This window comes from Anguilla rostrata, chromosome 4, assembly GCF_018555375.3.
Source record: "Anguilla rostrata isolate EN2019 chromosome 4, ASM1855537v3, whole genome shotgun sequence".
NCBI lineage: Eukaryota > Metazoa > Chordata > Actinopteri > Anguilliformes > Anguillidae > Anguilla > Anguilla rostrata.
In genome coordinates, this window is record NC_057936.1 from 45,043,400 (window position 1) to 45,062,173 (window position 18,774).

The 18,774-nt window shown below is 45.1% G+C and overlaps 1 long non-coding RNA gene and 1 pseudogene across 1 annotated transcript; both read left to right on the plus strand.

Annotated features, from left to right (window-relative positions):
- The first annotated feature begins 2,283 nt into the window (after positions 1-2,283).
- LOC135254307 (uncharacterized) lies at positions 2,284-4,227 on the plus strand. The gene is made up of 3 exons (XR_010329830.1): positions 2,284-3,202; positions 3,612-4,001; positions 4,106-4,227. It is a non-coding gene; the product is annotated as an uncharacterized LOC135254307 (long non-coding RNA).
- Positions 4,228-5,322: 1,095 nt separating this feature from the next.
- On the plus strand, positions 5,323-6,333 carry LOC135254308 (putative nuclease HARBI1; annotated as a pseudogene).
- The last annotated feature ends 12,441 nt before the right edge of the window (positions 6,334-18,774 follow it).

The following is an 18,774-nucleotide window of genomic DNA, read 5'->3' on the forward strand; positions in this document are numbered from 1 at the left end:
CAGTTATGCATCAGCTAAGTGCAGGAAAGCTATTGAAAAGAAAAATAATTTATGAATGGAACTAAAGACAACGAAGATGCAACATATACAGGATCCTAAATATCAACCAGTCCTGCACCCCTTCCATTCTAGCAACCAGATTATTCAGAATTTATTGTGGATGGTTTGATATGATGTGTTGCTCAGTGCCAGCCAGAAAAGGATGGGCTCCCCCTCTTAATTCTGGTTCCTCCTACAATTTATTCCTTCCCCACTGTCATGAACTGACTCAGGTTTCAGACAACGATAGGAGGGAGAACACACAAAAGGTTGTCAGTCAAAATAAGTCTGTTCATTAACTCAAACTATTTACAAAAATAAGTAAAGAAAATGCAACAAAATCAGTAAAAATCAGTGGTGTAGGGAAGTGCATGGGTGAATGGAAAATAACACCCAGTTGAATGATAAATCAAACAAACAAAAGCCAGGAGCACATGTGGGAGCTGAGAGAGAGTCAAACAGACTGAGCTGGGTGCTAAATAGGCTCTCCATGCCAGCCACCCAGGTGAACCTCCCACTAACTACCTCCATTCTGCTGCCACTTCCTGAAAGGGGAGGAGAGCACAAGCAGTAGGAAGTAACAGTAGGAGCAGGAGGCGGGGCGTCACACCACCTAGGGAGTTTTTCCTTACCACCGTCGCCCTATAATGTAAAGTGTATTGTGACAAATTCCTATGAATTGCGCCAGAAAAAATATATGTAAATTTACAATTAAATAAATGTAATAAATAAATGTAAATTAAATTTAAAAAAAATAATTTTATTCTGGAATTGAATTGTAGAGTAAATGTATACCCCCTTTCATTTGGAAACAATTTTTAGTTTTGGCAGTAATCTGGTAAACAATGAGCCAGCCAGTACTGAACTGAGAGTGTATGGACATGCATGGTCGGGCTACACTAAAACACCAGCAACAATTGCTGGGAACGTGATTTTCCAGAAATGACTGCGTAATGTTAAAGGTATGCATTTAAATATGAGTATATAATGTGCAATTATATCCAACTGTATTAAGTCGCTTTTCCACCGCATGGTACCGGCTCAACTCGACTCGACTCTACTTGACCTTTTTGGTTTTCCGTCGGGCAAAAGTTGTGGATGGTACCTGGTACTTTTTTTGGTATCACCTTCGTTGAGGTTCCAAGCGAGCTGAGGCGATACCAAAAGGTGACGTGAAAACACTGCAGACCACTGATTAGTCAGAGAGGATTGTCACTAGAATCATCACTGCATCCAGCAACCAGAGTCGTCTTGTCGTCTGAGCTCTGATGTAGGATTTCCCAAACTCTCCTGTTTTTTTCAGCAGTCTTTTGTCTTGCTATCTTCAGCCTCTTCTGAAACAAAATTTGTCTCCTTGCTGTGGCAAACAGCCACATACCGAGAATCAAGAACACCATCCCTTTGATATCTTCCATTGTTCCTGTGTGTGTCGCATTGAAGATGACGTCACGGCAGTTTCATGCGGCGCCGCTATGACGACCAGGTACATTGACGGGGGTACTATCTGCAGTGGAAAACAAAGTACCTGGTTCCAAAACCGAGTAGAGTCGAGTAGAGTCAAGTTGAGCCGGTACCATACAGTGGAAAAGTGGCTTTAGTTACAAGAAGACAAACGACAAAATCGCACTTAAGGAATAAGTGCATTTACTGAACTTTTAGTTTGAAATCCTCTAACCGGAAGCCTCAAATTGTTGCCAGCAACAATAGCCAGTTTCACGGAGAAGGGTCTGGCTGCAGCAGACTGGGAAATCTCCACCAGGAGGATCTCCACGGAGGGGACCGGAAGCACGTGACCTCCATGTGGAGGACCCAATGAACAAGTGGAAGGACCGGAAATTACGTAACCCCCACACCATGAATGGAAGTCACGTGATCCAAACAAACTGTTCGTATACAGTTCATTGAAGTGGGGTTCGACAACGGGGAAAGAATGGAACAAACAACAGAACTGTTTAAAGCGAAAGGTTTTGTCCAGGCTTTGTCAAGACTTGTCCAAGGGAAATCTTGTCGGTACCTTTTGTATTGAGAAGAACCGGTCGTTCTCAGCACTCCAAGCGTCACCCAAAAATAACAGTCTCCAACGTAATGTCGGGAATTTGCAAGTTAACTTGAAAGTATGGATAACAAACGCCTAATGCTACAACTGTGATCAGTAGTTGTGGATGCAAGATGGGTTAATGTTCCATAAATGCAAAAAAAAAAAAAGAAAATCTGCAGACTTCTCCTTAGCTGCTGTCAGTGGTGATGCCACGACCAGAGAGAGCGAGACAATGGCGAATCCTCACTTTTATATCGGAGATTGCGTCCTTCCGGTTTTACAGTATTGGCTTATTGTATATTTGGAATTTGTGGTTGGGGGCAGAGTTAACTGTGTCACTCTTGTGGTGGTGTATGGGTATTGTAGTTTTGGATTGTTCTTTTGTAGTCCATGGTACCAACACATGGAAGCTATTGTACAATGCTTTGGTGAGTGGATATTCTCTGGAGATGATGGCTGAACTTATGCAAATGTCAGCTGCGTTCGGTGTCGCTTGAGAAAATGAGTGCGGGCGAATATACCACATGTTGAAGACGATCATAAAGTTAGCTAGATTTTCTGTATATTTGAATTATACAGGCTTTCCCCCAAAAACCTTTAATGCCCTTCTTATTAACTGGTCATCCATTTATGATGCCGAAATCGTGTTTACTTAAACTGTTTTCTTTGTTTACATTGGCTAATTGTTTGTTGCGCCACAGTGACATTGTTTGGCGGTACATTCGTTTGAAATATTGGAAGGAATATCTTGACATTTATTCATCAATAGTTTCCCAATATTTTTGATTACCATACGTTGTCTTTGGGGGTGCATATACCGCTGATTAGGAATAATTGGTTTTAATCCAAATTTAAAAGCTAGCTAGCATATTTTTACTATCTAAACAAATTATTAGCCCCTTGCTGTGAAGTGATATCATGAGCACTGTCCTTGTAATTACAATTTGGAACACATAAATGTTACTGTAAAGAATAATTAAATCTATATTCATTTTAGATGCATGTATCCATATGGAATGCTGGCTCTCCGTCAACTATTAAAGAATGCAACATCTGCTGCAGACACTTATTCCAATGCCTATTATGCCCAACCTTCAAACCAACAAAGAAGGCAAACATTCAGAGGTGTGTGGACGTACATGCAAAACAGTGCATCTCAAAGTATGCTGATGTTTAACCCATATTCCAGTCTATTTGAAATGACACAAATTCTGCCTAGTCTGTTTAAACATCAGACATTTTTTTAAACTCTACATATTGTTTATGCCCTGCACCTGAACAAATTGGATGTGCCCATTCTACTGTGCCATCTCCTTTCAGGTGACTACATCAGAATCTGTACTATTGGCATTTTATGAGAGCTGAAAATGTACAACATTGTTAATCAGAAATTATATCTGGGTGGGTAAATTGGTGGATATGCTAAACATAGTTTGTCATTGATTTATAAATATACCTGTGTATCCTGGGGTTTCACAGATGGTTTAATTGTGGTACATATAGCACTGGCCTGATATGCATTCTATGTTTGCAGTTTGCTTCTACCTGACTGCTTCCTGCATAGCTGAGACAATCCTCTTGTCAGAGCAGATACCTACCTCCCCCACTGTTAGAGCAAATCACCAAAAACTCTGTGTAGAGTCAGGTAAATTAATCAGTAAATTAATCTGACATTTGTTTTACTCTGTTCTTGCAAAGCTTAACAGTTTTCTTTAATATTATCTAAATGTAAAACACTTGTAACCAGGGTTTTGAAAAGTGCAATACAAAATAAATTGCCAGATTTTTTAAATATGTAAATGTATTAAATCTTTAGACTGTCAAGCTCATGAAGCTGATAGCATCTGCTACCAGTGTGCAAGAAAAAATTGACGGAGGTGAAATCAACATGATGGGCTACCTCTTTGATGTCATACTTCAAGAGGTAAGATGTGAATGCTGAGTTATTGCTGACTGATATTGGTTACATGATAAACAATAAGAGTGATGTGTAAAGGGGACTAGTGACTTGTGTTTTCTGTTTTAAAGGTCATCACCAGGATCTTGGAAAAGAATGAGGGCTTCAGCTGCTATCGGGCAGAATTTGCCATGGCCAGTGGATTTCACCATTAAAAGCTGGAGAAATGTGATAGTCTTGATTGTATTTATTTTGGATGATTGATTAAAGAAAAATCTATTGTAACAATTGGTTGTCTCATTTTATTAAGCCTATTCAAATTTTGACATCTCATTGCTGCATAATTTCCTGAGGAATTATGATTCTTTGGTGTTCAACTACATCTGGCATTTAACTGTCCACAATTATGACTCAATGTTTGAATGTGGACAATCATTATCTGCTTTTCAGTGACATGAAAGCACCAACGCTATTTATATTTAAATAGCGTTGGTGTGAGATTGAAACCAGGAGTGAGATTTATAGGCTACTCGAGAGACTTCGGTAAGATTAAAATGAGTTTAATCAAAAATATTCTAATTAGACATGAATACTTAAATTGTCATAAACTCATTGATCATTAGAAGCTATCAGTTGTATTCCATGAGAAACACCAGATGGATATATTGTAAATGCAGACAAGCAGGGGGGTATTCCATCAAGCCGGATTAAGGAAAAGCCTGTCTTATTTCGATAAGTCTAGCTCATTTAAGTGAGAGTTCCGTTCCATCACTGTGGCTTATATGAATCCCCGCTCAGTAACCATGGTAACTTATGCCGCAGAACTAGCCTGCTCCGGAGCAGGCTAACTGTCAAGCTTAATTTAGCTGTGTGTCAAAGAATGTTCGACGGGCAGAAACAGTTCCGTCAGGTGTATTTCCGCGCTCGCATCACTCATGTCATATAATAAAAATAAAAAACACATGGAAATCATGTCTCACCACTTTCACTGTCTCCAAAATCAATCAATCAATCAATGAAACCTCATTTATATAGCACGTCACACATGAAATGCAACTCCAAGTGCTGAACATAAAATGAGGTAAAAAGAACATGGTTACATAAAAAAATGCCTTATTACATTTCCCACCCACATTCCAGTAAATTAACTGGCTAGTAAAATAACGGTCAGTTGAGGTCAATCCACATAGGCCTAGGCCATTTAAGCAGTGCATCTAAGACAGAGAGAGACCCACACAAACAGACAGACAGAGAGAGATAGACAGAGAGAGAGAGAGACAGACAGACAGAGAGAGAGAGAGAAAGAGAAAGTGAGAGAGAGAGAGGACCACAATCCTTCCTGCCAACCATGGCATGTCCCTTCATTGACGACCCTGTGGCCGAAGGTGATTGGATTGTACAAAGAGCATGCAGACCACCAGCCACAAGGGTCTTCAGGGACAGGAGGAACCCATTCGCCTTCCCTGATGAGTACCTGTGGGAGAGGTACCGGTTCAGCAGGCCCAGCATAGTCTACCTATGTAGCCTGCTGGAACCACATTTCAGGAAGGACACACACCATAGCCAAGCCCTGACCACTGTGCAGTCTGTCTGCATTGCACTGCGGTTCTTTGCCTGTGGGACATTTCTGTACAGTGTGGGTGATGCTGAAGGTCTTGCCAAGGCAACTGTATGCCGGGAGATGAGGGTATACCTTGCTCTGAAGCAGTTCCTCAACATCTTTGTCACCTGCCCTGGCCATATTGACACACAGAGGATCAAGGAGGCGTTTTATGCAATTGCAGGTATGTGACAGTTAAAATAGGCCTGCATGTAAAGTAGCATACAGGCTAACATGTCTGTATTAACTTAATCCTCTCCCTCAGGCTTCCCCAATGTCATAGGCGCCATAGACTGCACCCATGTGTGCATCTAGGCCCCAGCTGGACCTGTGGAGGCGGACTATGTGAACAGGAAATCTTTCCATAGCCTAAATGTACAGGTATGTGCTGGGGGCAACTGTCCATACATTGTCAGGCAGAGGGACATAACTCTGAACTGGATTTTACATTTTGAAAGACACCACTGCATCCACCCGTCTTAGTCATGCTGAGCAATCTTAAATTAATGCTCTGCCAAGCAAAGTGTGCCACATCATTGACTGTCACCCTCCATGCTTACAGATGATCTGCGATGGAGGCTGTCTCATCTCCAACATCGAGGCAAAATGGCTGGGCTCTGTACATGATTCAAGGATCTTCCGAGCATCCTCACTGGCACAGAGGTTTGCACAAGGCAAGAGAATGTTGTTACTACCCAAGGGTTTTCACTTTTGAAGTAACATGTATATTGCATGGGCATAGATTTGGGAATCTGTAATGAGGGGTAAGGTGTAGCTGTCATCTTAAGGAATTCAAAGTGGTCATCATACTTTATTCTGGAAAGCCGTATAAGGCACACATCATTCCAAAGTCTTAATGCATGTGTGGAGGGGATCTGTAATGTACTTGAACAATAAGAATGTCATGTATATCTAACCAACATTTTTCTTATTCTGCAGGGGAGTTCAATAGAGTCCTGCTTGGGGACAGAGGCTATGCCTGCATGCTATACCTGCTCACACCCTACCCAGATCCAGGAACAGAGGCGGAGAGGGCCTTCAACCATGCCCATACAAAAACGAAGGCACGGATAGAGATGACCTTGGGCCAACTGAAATCCAGGTTCAGAGCATAAAGTTCTCAGGCACCATGCCAGATTTCATGCATAGAGCAGTTTTAAATTCATATAATACTTAATTCAATACATTGTACACATTTCCTCCTGGACAACTTTTCAGGCTCACAAATCTTTTTTTGCTTTCCAGTGGTTCCAGTGCCTGAAAGGCCTCAGGGTTACTCCTGACCGGGCATGTGACATAGCCATTGCCTTACACAACATTGCTACTATACGCCGGGAAAGACTGCCCACAATGTTGGTGGAGGAGCAATGGGAGGACATCGACCTGGCCCTTCAGGAACCGATGGATGGAAGGACAGTGAGGGACCTTTACAAGGACACATATTTCAGTTAATCCCCATTGTGGTGACCTTTGTTGGAGTTATCCCTTTTTTTCAGAACTTAGCATGTACTGTACAATTTTAATAAACACGTGTGCCTAAGTTGTGTTGAATTTCTGTATTAATTCACTCATTTGGTTCAAGCTATGGAGTCAAAACACAGAAAATTAAATACAGTCCAAACCATGACCTTCTGCTGAGTTAGAATTTATACTTACATCCTTCTCCAGTTTCTTTATCTCCAACTTCACCTTCTTGATTTGCAGCCTCTTGTACTCCATGTCGAGCCTCTTGTACTCCATGTTGAGTTTCTCGCTTTCAATGCAGAGGAGCAGCTTGCGCTTGTATATGGCACGTACACCCTGTGACAGAGGAAATGTGTTACAGAGTAGCTGAGTATGTAGTTGGTAATAGTAATATGAATAGTTACTTACTTCACTCCTTGCTGATGGAGTTCTTGTTCCCGTCACATCCTGCAGTAGGGTGTATGGTTAATAATTAATAGTATAATTTTTAGACTGCAGACACATCCAAAACATTTCACATTTGGGCTTACCTCTGGTATTTCTGTGTCTGCAGACATTGTCTCCTCATCAAAGGCCCTAGATGTGCTGGGGCCATCTAACTGCAAATAGAGGAACACTGCAGTTGTTGAAGCGAGAGAAGACAGGATTGCATGAGATGCACAGTGATTTTACCAGAGAATGGGTCAGGTATGGCTTCAGCGTCTGAGGTCGGGGATCGAGGAGACGTATGGTGTCTCCAGTCACTGACAGATATAGGCGTACAGTTAGTTATTACAATTGAGAGACTGACACCTGTGGAGGGAAAGTAATGGACAATACCTTCTACATATTGCTCCCGAGCACCTAGGGGAATTATCTCTGTAGAGGTCCCCCCCTCTATTCCCTCTATTGCAGCTCAGCGCCAGCTCCTCTGCCGGTGTGAGGTCTTCAGGTGGAGGTCCCCCACCAGTAGCAGTGGCCTCCGTCTTTTTTTGGTGGCTAAAATGGTACATATTTACAGCTCACCACCTATTTTGACAAATACATTTAATTATAGGCTACTTACCACTCTGGAAGATATTTTTGTATTTGATTTTGACTTGTTGCCATGTTCTTTTTTAGCTGTTGAGATGGTTCCTGTTGAGATGTAACAGTGAAGAATGAATATGTAGGTCAAGGTGTGACGGTCCGGGTAGGGGGGACCCAAACGCAGCGGGAAAAAAAAAACACAAACTCAAAAGGGAAAATTAACAAAGACTTTACTAACACAAGGTGAACAAACAAGGAACAGGCAAGGCCACAAAGGGAAAAACACGAACTCAAAAAATCTCTAAATAAAACAGAAAACAAGAGGAACTCAAACACTGGCAGGGCAGAACACAGTCAGGGCAGAACGCAGGCAGGCAGAACACAAGGGCAAATCAACAAGTCAGGAACTAAACAAATCAGGAACTAAACAAGTCAAGAACAAAACAAGTCAAGAACAAAACAAGTCAAGAACAAAACAAGTCAAGAACAAAACAAGTCAAGAACAAAACAAGTCAGGAAACAAACACAAGCAGGCAGGTACATGTAAGTCAGGGAACAAACACTAACAGGTAAAAGAACGCGGGCAGGTATAAATGGACTGAACATACATCGGTAACAAACACAAGGCAGAACAAACGCAAGGAACCAGCACCCGAGTCAAGGGAACAGAGAACTTAAATAGACAGGGGTAACAAGACACAGGTGAACTCAAAAAACAATCAAACCAGAAGGAGGGGATAAGACACAGGTGGGAACAATGATGGGATAACGAGACAATTGAAACAATCATACAATTAACAGGAGGGGAGCAGGACACAACAGAAGTGCCGCCATCTGGCGGCCCAACAAGGGAAACACAGACAGGAACACAGGACCATGACAGTACCCCCCCCCCCAAGGGACGGCTCCTGACGTCCCAGGAGGCCGACCCGGGGAGGGAGTCAACAGAGGGTGGGGCTGGAGGCCGGATTCAGGACTGGACAAGACAAGAACAGGGACAGAACACAGGAACAAGACTCTGGACCGGACTCTGACGGGGGAACAGGACTCAGACAGGAACAGGGACTGGACACAGAGCAGGAACAGGACTGGGGCAGGAACAAGACTGGACAGGACAGGGACAAGACAACAAGACTCGGGGCTGGACTGGGCAGGACAGGAACAAGACAAGACTCGGGGCTGGACTGGGCAGGACAGGAACAAGACAAGACTCGGGGCTGGACTGGGCAGGACAGGAACAAGACAACAAGACTCGGGGCTGGAGTGGACAGGAAAGGAACAAGACAAGAACAAGACTCGGGGCTGGACGGGAACTCAGGGCTGGAAACAGGACTCAGGGCAGGAACAGGACTGGACACAGGACTCAGGGCAGGAACAGGACTGGACACAGGACTCAGGGCAGAAACAGGACTGTACAGGAACAGGACGGGACTCGGGACTGGAACGGGATGCAGGACTCGGGACTGGACTCGGACGGGGAAACAGGAGGACGGGGGAAAACAGAACACAGGAAAACTTGGGACAAAACTCAGGAACTAGGAAAACAGGGCGACACGGGGAGACTCAGGGCTGGGCAGGAACCGGGCGACACGGGGAGACTCAGGGCTGGGCAGGACCCGGGCGACACGGGGAGACTCAGGGCTGGGCAGGACCCGGGCGACACGGGGAGACTCAGGGCTGGGCAGGACCCGGGTGACACGGGGAGACTCAGGGCTGGGCAGGACCCGGGCGACACGGGGAGACTCAGGGCTCGCACTCGGGCGACACGGGGGAAACTCAGGGCCCGCACATCGGGCGACTCGGGGGAAACTCAGGGCCCGCACATCGGGCGACTCGGGGGAAACTCAGGACCCGCACATCGGGCGACTCGGGGGAAACTCAGGGCCCGCACATCGGGCGACTCGGGGGAAACTCAGGACCCGCACATCGGGCGACTCGGGGGAAAATCAGGGCCTGCACTGACAGGGGGACTCAGGAAACCAAGGGGAACTCAGGAAACCAGGGGGGACTTGGACAGGGGCAAGGCAGACATACAGGACTGGACTGGGGCGAGGTGGACACAGGACAGCAACGAGACAGGGCACGACAACACTGGACTGGGTTGGACAAGACTGAGGGGGAAACAGACTGCCAGATACTGGCACAATAGGGAGACCTAAAAAGACAGACACAGGGACAAGCAGGCGGGGAGGCACACGGCGACACCGATGGACACACAAAGGGACAGGCAGACAGGGAAGGCGAGGGGGGAACCCAACAACTGACATAGGGACTGACACACAGGCAAACAAGACAAAACACACGCGGACTGGCACACAGACAGACAGGCAGACAGGCGGGCAAACACGTTGGCCGATGGGCTGACGGCCTGGGGGGCAGACAAACAGGCCAACAAACTGGCTGACACACATACGGGTAGACTAACAGACAAACAGGCGGGCAGACAATTAGACAGGGGGGCCGGGGAACACACGGACACACGGTTGGGAGGACAGACACCAAAGGGAGAATGGACACCAGGGGGAGCGACGAGACCGGGGGAGGGACGACCACTGGGGGGAGCGACGAGACCGGGGGCAGGACGACCACTGGGGGAAGGACGGACACCGGGGGAGGGACGACCACTGGGGGGAGCGACGAAACCAGGGGAAGCACGAACGCCAGGGGAAGCACGAACGCCAGGGGAAGCACGAATGCCAGGGGGCAAGGTGTGGACACTAGGGAGAGCAAGAACACTAGGGGAAGAACGGACACTGGGGGGCGCGAGAACACTAGGGGGAGCACGAACGCTAGGGGGAGAACGAACGCCAGGGGGAGCACAAACGCCAGGGGGAGAACGAACGCCAGGGGGAGCACAAACGCCAGGGGGAGAACGAACGCCAGGGGGAGCACAAACGCTAGGGGGCAAGGCAGGTGGCTTAGCCTGCGGGGCGGCCAGAGCAGTCTGCGGCGGCCCCTGCGGGACAACAGAAGGGACCGTTGTCCTCTCCGGGGCTCTGGACGGCTCTGGAGGCCTCTCCGGAGCTCTGGACGGCTCCGGAGGCCCCCCCGGGACTCGAGGCAGCTGCGGAGGCCCCCCTGGGGCTTGAGGCGGCTCCGGAGGCCCCCCCGGGGCTCGAGGCACAAGTAAAGCCCGAAACTTGGGTGTAGCAGGCGGCCTCCGCGGAAGGGTCAGAGCAGGCGGGACCTCCGGGGCTGGAGGCGGCTCTGGGGGCCTCTCCGGGGCTGGAGGCGGCTCTGGGGGCCTCTCCGGGCTGGAGGCGGCTCTGGGGGCCTCTCCGGGGCTCGAGGCGGCTCTGGGGGCCTCTCCGGGCTCGAGGCGGCTCTGGGGGCCTCTCCGGAGCTCGAGGCGGCTCTGGGGGCCTCTCCGGAGCTCGAGGCGGCTCTGGGAGCCTCTCCGGGGCTCGAGGCAGATCTGGGAGCCTCTCCGGGGCTCGAGGCGGATCTGGGAGCCTCTCCGGGGCTCGAGGCGGATCTGGTAGCCTCTCCGGGGCTCGAGGCAGAGCAGGCCGTGAAGGCCGCTCCGGGACATGAGGCAGAGCAGGCCGTGAAGGCCGCTCCGGGACTTGAGGCAGAGCAGGCCGTGAAGGCCGCTCCGGGACTTGAGGCAGAGCAGGCCGTGAAGGCCCCTCCGGGACTTGGAGCAGAGCAGGCCGTGAAGGCCCTTCCTGGACTTGGGGTGGAGCAGGCCGAGGGCCCTGCCGACTGGGCTGGGCAGGGGACAGGAACACAGACCACAGCCGTAGGGAACCAGGCTGGGCAGCTGGACGGGACCGGCGGGACCCCCGCGGGCCGGGCCCTGGAAAGATCGCCAGTCGAGTCCCTTCGAATGACGCAGGGCCGGGAACCGCTGGCTGGGCAGCTGAAGGTCTGGCCGACCGGGAGGCAGCCCGACCACGGCGCCTCCGTGACCGCCCACCCCGGGCACTGGGAAGCTCAAGGGCGAGGGACTCCCAGTCGCTGGGTGGCGAGTCCTCCGGGTCACTCCACCACCCCGGTGGCATGATAAACAAACACAAACAACGAACAACCAAAAAAAAAAAAAAAAAAAAAAAAAAAAAAAAAAAAAACACCTCTGCTGGGTCCCACACTGGCTGGTTCCTTCTGTGACGGTCCGGGTAGGGGGGACCCAAACGCAGAGGGAAAAAAAAAACACAAACTCAAAAGGGAAAATTAACAAAGACTTTACTAACACAAGGTGAACAAACAAGGAACAGGCAAGGCCACAAAGGGAAAAACACGAACTCAAAAAATCTCTAAATAAAACAGAAAACAAGAGGAACTCAAACACGGGCAGGGCAGAACACAGTCAGGGCAGAACGCAGGCAGGCAGAACACAAGGGCAAATCAACAAGTCAGGAACTAAACAAATCAGGAACTAAACAAGTCAAGAACAAAACAAGTCAAGAACAAAACAAGTCAAGAACAAAACAAGTCAAGAACAAAACAAGTCAAGAACAAAACAAGTCAAGAACAAAACAAGTCAGGAAACAAACACAAGCAGGCAGGTACATGTAAGTCAGGGAACAAACACTAACAGGTAAAAGAACGCGGGCAGGTATAAATGGACTGAACATACATCGGTAACAAACACAAGGCAGAACAAACGCAAGGAACCAGCACCCGAGTCAAGGGAACAGAGAACTTAAATAGACAGGGGTAACAAGACACAGGTGAACTCAAAAAACAATCAAACCAGAAGGAGGGGATAAGACACAGGTGGGAACAATGATGGGATAACGAGACAATTGAAACAATCATACAATTAACAGGAGGGGAGCAGGACACAACAGAAGTGCCGCCATCTGGCGGCCCAACAAGGGAAACACAGACAGGAACACAGGACCATGACACAAGGGTTACTAGGTCAGTGGGGTTCACATACCTCACCCAATTGGGCTAATTAACAGCCTAAATGCATTGTAGTTATGTCGGTTCTCCTAAGTTGGCCTACACCATTATTTTAAACATACATCTGATATTATCTAGCCTACTGATAATATAGCCACACAGTCTAGTGATCTGAATGTTCATTTATTAATAATTGGCAAGGCAAGGTAAGTTTATTTGTGTAGCACATTTCATACAGAGGCAATTCAAAGTACTTTACATAAAATAGATAAAAGAAAAGAGCATAGAGAAATAAGATGATTACAAAGCGAAATACACATGTAACATGAAACAATAGTAGTAGGCTTGTATAACTTACACATTTAGTCTGTCAGCTATTTTTTGCCATGCCATCTCCCTCGCCTTATTAATAGGTATAACAAAACTTCTTTTAATTACAACACACAATAAAAATCCTAGGACATTGTTACGGTTTCAAAAGAGAACATCTAAGATGTGAGTATTAACATAGAACCTCTGAGGTAGGACTCTCAAACGTCTGAGAGTGCGAAATAAATGGCACGTTGTTACGTTTAGGCTATCTAATCTGGAGTAACCCTGTTTCCATTGATGTAGCCCACATGTCCTCTGTAGTACACATTCTTTCCTGCCGCCCTGGCTTGCTCCATCCTCAGCCATGCAGCCACGTGAGCCTCTCTGTCGGCTTTGCAGAAGTCTTGCTTGAAGTGAATCCCCAAGTCTTTGCAGATCTTGGAGTTTTTGGACAGCTTCCAGATGGCATCCCGATGGTATCTCATAGCAAACTGCAGGATGACCTGACGGTGTCTCCCCTCTTCTCTCCTTCCGAGGCGGTGAACAGTATCAACCACTGTTTCCATCGAGGTAGCCCACTGCAGTGCTATTTTGGACAGGATATCTATGACAATGTCTCGGATGTGTTTGTCGTCTTTTTCTTTCAGACCATGGATTTTGAGGTGCCAGCGTCTCTTGCACCGCTCCAACTCCGTTACTTTTTCTTTCAGCTCCTTCTTTTCCTTGATGAGACGGGGCATTTCTTGTTCCATGGTATTGTATCTTGACTTTGCAATCTTTAGTCTCAGCAGCATTCATCTCTACTAGTCTTGTGATATTAGCCACCATGACAGCGTAAAAAAAAAAAAAAAAACTCACTGAAAAAAGACAGACAGGAAGAAAAAAATCTGAAGATTGACATTATAAAACACATCATAACGCAAAAAATATCAAAATAAAATAAGATTGTAAGATTGTAATTTTTTTAATGCCTGTGTTTTATTTTTCAGTGGAACTTTTTTCAGTGCCAATACTTGTTTCAGTGCCAATACAACTTTTTCCAATACAAGTGTTTCAATCTTTCCTTTTTCAGTTCAGGTTTTGTTTTCAATGCCAAAATTTAACTGTCACTGTTCTAGCCCAATAATAGCGATAATATGCCATGGCAGGATGCATCTAGAAAGAGGAGAAATAGGATTGACAGTTCTGGCTGTTCTGGTTTGGAGTTGGGCGGCGTGGCCAAAAAAGTGAGAGCTACAAAGACAAGTATGAGGAAGGAGGATGGACAAACTGAATGGAAAGTGATGGTAACATTCAGAAAAGAAGAAGGGCATTTTCACCCACTAAAACTGACGAAAGCAATTGAGAAAGAAATGGTAAAGATCAAGTTTGCTAAATATTTAAGTAACAGGCAGCTTTTGATTTTTGCTACAGATTAACGGCAAAGAGATAAGATTCTCATTGCGGAAACACTGAATGGAGAAAGGATCAGCTCTCATATCCCAGGGAATGCAGCAAAGCTTAGAAGTATTATTTATGATGTACCTTTGTCAATGTCAATGGATGAGATAATCCAGGAATTGAAAGGAGGAAAGGTGGTGAAAGCTACAAGACTACAAACGCATAGGAAGGGTGTGAAAACTGATAGCCTGTCAGTAGTCCTTGAGTTTGAAAATGTTATGCCTAAGAAAGTAAGAATGGGGTATATGAGTTATGATGTCAAAGAGTTTATCCCAGCACTTGATGTTTCAAGTGTCAAAGAATGGGACACACTGCTGGACAATGTAAAGGAAAGCAAAGATGTGCAAGATGTGGGGGTGAACATGAATATGGAAAATGTGGTCAAGATGTAAAAATCAAATGTTGCAACTGTGGCGGTGAACACAGTGCTGCTTTTGGAGGATGCCCTGTTCAAAGGCAAGCTAGAGAGGTGCAGAAATATAAAGTAAAAAACCAGGTATCTTATGCTGATGCAGCTAAAAAAGTGAAGTAAAGTGAGCTAGCCAGATCCAGTGTAACACATCTCATAAAAAAACACGTTTTCAACGTACACAAATGCCAAGTTACTCATACATACAAGACATACACCGTCTATAACTCATTCATTCAGACTGCCAAAATCCAGGCCTGCCATTAAAAGTATTGATATCAAAATGTCCCCAAGTTACGGTACTACAAACAATATAGGCTATCTTGCCTCACCAAAATTAAATAAGATGTATTCCAAAGCAATGCTACCCAATATTTCCTCAATTCTTTCAAGAATTATAGACGGTGTATGTCTTGTATGTGTGAGTAACTTGGGATTTGTGTACGCTGAAAATGTGTTTTATATGAGATATCATTTCTTTTTGCAAAGCGTTTTATTATGGGGCGACATGGCTCAGAAGGTAAGAGTGATTGTCTGGCAGTCGGTGGGTTTCTGGTTCAAACCCCTGGGCGTGTCGAAGTGTCCTTGAGCAAGACACCTAACCCTTAACTGCTCTGGCGAATGAGAGGCATCAATTGTAAAGCGCTTTGGATAAAAGCGCTATATAAATGCAGTCCATTTACCATTTATGAGAGTGAGAAATGCGAAGTGACCCTGTAAGAAACAGTTGTGGATTATGGCTGTCCTTGTGCGAATTTGTACAGTCTGATGAGCGTACACCGTTTAGCAGTTTCTGTTTGCTATATATGTAAAACAGTGGCTGTGACAAAGGGTGCGGTGGCGTAAACGCGTCAGAAACGCAGGTGAAATATGGCCAGTGTACGTACTCACGGATTTGACGGCCATCCAACGAGCCTTGATTGACAAAAGAATCAGCAAGCCCATAGAATTAGAGCTCCCTAGGTCGCAACTTGTGTAACCTTCTGTCCTGCTCCGTTGTCTGTTATTTCGTGGAGATGCACTTTTATGTTTTCAGCAGAATGGGCATGTAGGTGAAGGATGACGTGATCACAGACTATAGTGAGAAGTAAATGAAGTAACCATGAGCGAGCTTAGTTTCCTTATCGAACGGTATATATAACAGTCTGTATGAAACATTTGTTGTTAAAGTGGAGGGTTAAATAACATGTGAAATCTATTGCACTGATGTGCTTTTCTCATGTTCAATACTAGTAGTTATAATTATGAGTGAGTAATTATAATATGGGGAGTTGCAGAACGTACATACGTAGTAATTGTTTGCATGTGGCTAGATAGAGAACAGGGCGAGGTAACATGAATGTAGAAACGTGGCGTTTGCCCATAAGAAGGTTTTGTACAGTAGCCAAGTGAAGAAATATAGTTAGTAGAAATTACACAGTGGTGAACTGGTGTAACTTTTTAATAAAAGGAATACATTTGCCGTCATGAAATGCACATGGGTGGTCCTGAGTGAGTTTTGGTAAAGCAAATATAAGCGTAAGAAAACGTTAGTGTAAAAGAGGAAATTATCTGCCTGAGGGCGAGGAGGGATTCAATCGTTCAACCGGAGGTTTACCAGTCTGTGACTTTGTTAGTGCAGCACCATGACATAGCTATGCAATGCGTGAAATATCATTAGCAAACCTGTCCGTGGTTTTAAAGAAGAACACAGGCCAGTAAGCACAGAAGAGCTCCCGTTGAATCCATATGGCTTTGCAATATTGTAGCCGGTTAATAACTGAATGTTCAGACGGTACATCATAATGCAGTGTATACGTTCGCTGAACGGCGGGTAGATATGGTGCAAAAGCAATAATTGAGAAGTAGTAGACAATTATTAGTGAGGGTAAAAGCAGGTTAAAAAAACATGTTCCTAGCTGGGCTTGAACCTAGTACCCCATGTTCCCAAGACTGTAACCTTGCCCACTAGGCCACAGCAGACTAGCTGTTAAAACTGGAAATGTTTTAGAGTAAAAAGGTATGGGTATTTTGTTGTTAGTGGGATAGGCAGCAGGAAAAATAAGAAGAAGAAGAATGAGAAGAAGAAAGAGAAAACGCAAAATCCCCTTAGTTTGGGGCTTTATTGTGTGGACATGTGAAGTTGTTTATGAATTCTGTCTGTTGAAATGGGGTGAGAATGTACAAAATTGAATGTTTTTAAGGGCTGAGTGTCTGTGGCTCTTGTGGTTATTTCTGTGGGGAACCCTGAAAAGTGCCAAACTCTCTGTGCTGTATAGGTATGGGGCATGCCCCCGCCAAGGCGTAATGTGGTAAATAGCGCAAGAGAGTTTGAGAATAGACGACCAACAGAGGTTCCGTCTTCCACCCCAAGTCAGAGACAAACAGAAATAAATCCATGTATAAAGGAGATTAATGAGGACGCATTGATTGTGGATAAAATCAGCTTTGTTGCTTTCATCTGTAAGACTGTGAATGTGGCAATGCAACAAAAGAAAAAAAGTGACAGAATCAAGACATTTGTAGAGGCAGCTATAGAGATATTGGGGATTAAAGAAGTTAAGGCTGATCTGATTCATGAGATGTTGAACCCTTCCAATTATGATGGACTGCCTCAAGGTTATTAGCTTCCTTATGGTATTTCATATCCTCCAATGGAATGCCAGAAGTTTAATTGCTAATAGACAAGAGTTTAAGAAGGTTGTAGCTGATCTGGAAGTTGCACCTGATGTTATTTGTATACAAGAAACGTGGTTAAGACCTCACTTGGACTTTGTCATGTCAGGTTACAGGTTATAGATGTGACAGAATAGGAAAACAAAGTGGAGGATGTGTAACATTCATTAAGGAAACTATAGCATATAGAAGAGTAAATGTCCCAAATGAGTATGAATGTATAGTGATAGAAATGTGTAGTCCCAGAGGAGATATCGAATTAGTCCATTTTTATAATCCTTGTAAGAAGTTGTCAATGAAAATATTTCATGAGATCTCAGAAAGTGTTGATTGAAGAGAAATATGGTGTGGGGACTTTAATGCTCACAATAGTCTATGTGGCAGTGAACATACTGACACAAATGGAGAAGTAGTTGAAGAACTAATCGAGGAGAGATCACTTATTGTCTCAATGATAGAAGAGGTACCAGGGCGGATGTTACAAGAAATTCAGTTTCATACCTAGATCATACCTTAGTCTCTGGAAATATGAGTAATTCATGTGAATGGAATGTAAAGAAGGATTCTAACATAAGGAGTGATCACTTTCCGATATTATGCTCTTTGAATTTTGATATGTATGTACAGGAAGGTAACGTAATTGAAAGAAGGTGTTTTCCTAAAGCTGACTAGGAAAATTTTTGAGAATGTTGTATTGAGTCCACTGAAAGAATATCTATGGAGGGTGATGTAGATAGCTGCACAGGAGCAGTGACTTCCATGATTATTAGTGCTGCATCAATATGCATTCCTAAGAGCACAGTGAATGTGAAAAAGAAAACGGTTCCATGGTGGAATGATGAATGTAAAAATGCTATGAAAGAAAGAAATCATGCATTCAGAAAATTAAGAAATCATTTGAGTCAAGATAATCTGATTGATTATCAAAGGAAGAGAGCTGTGGCATGGAAAATTATTAAATCATCCAAGAATAATGCATGGAGGCAATTCTGCTCCTCCATTGGCAGATGAATAGAATTGACATTGAATAGAATGACAATAGAATTGAGTGGGAAAAGAAA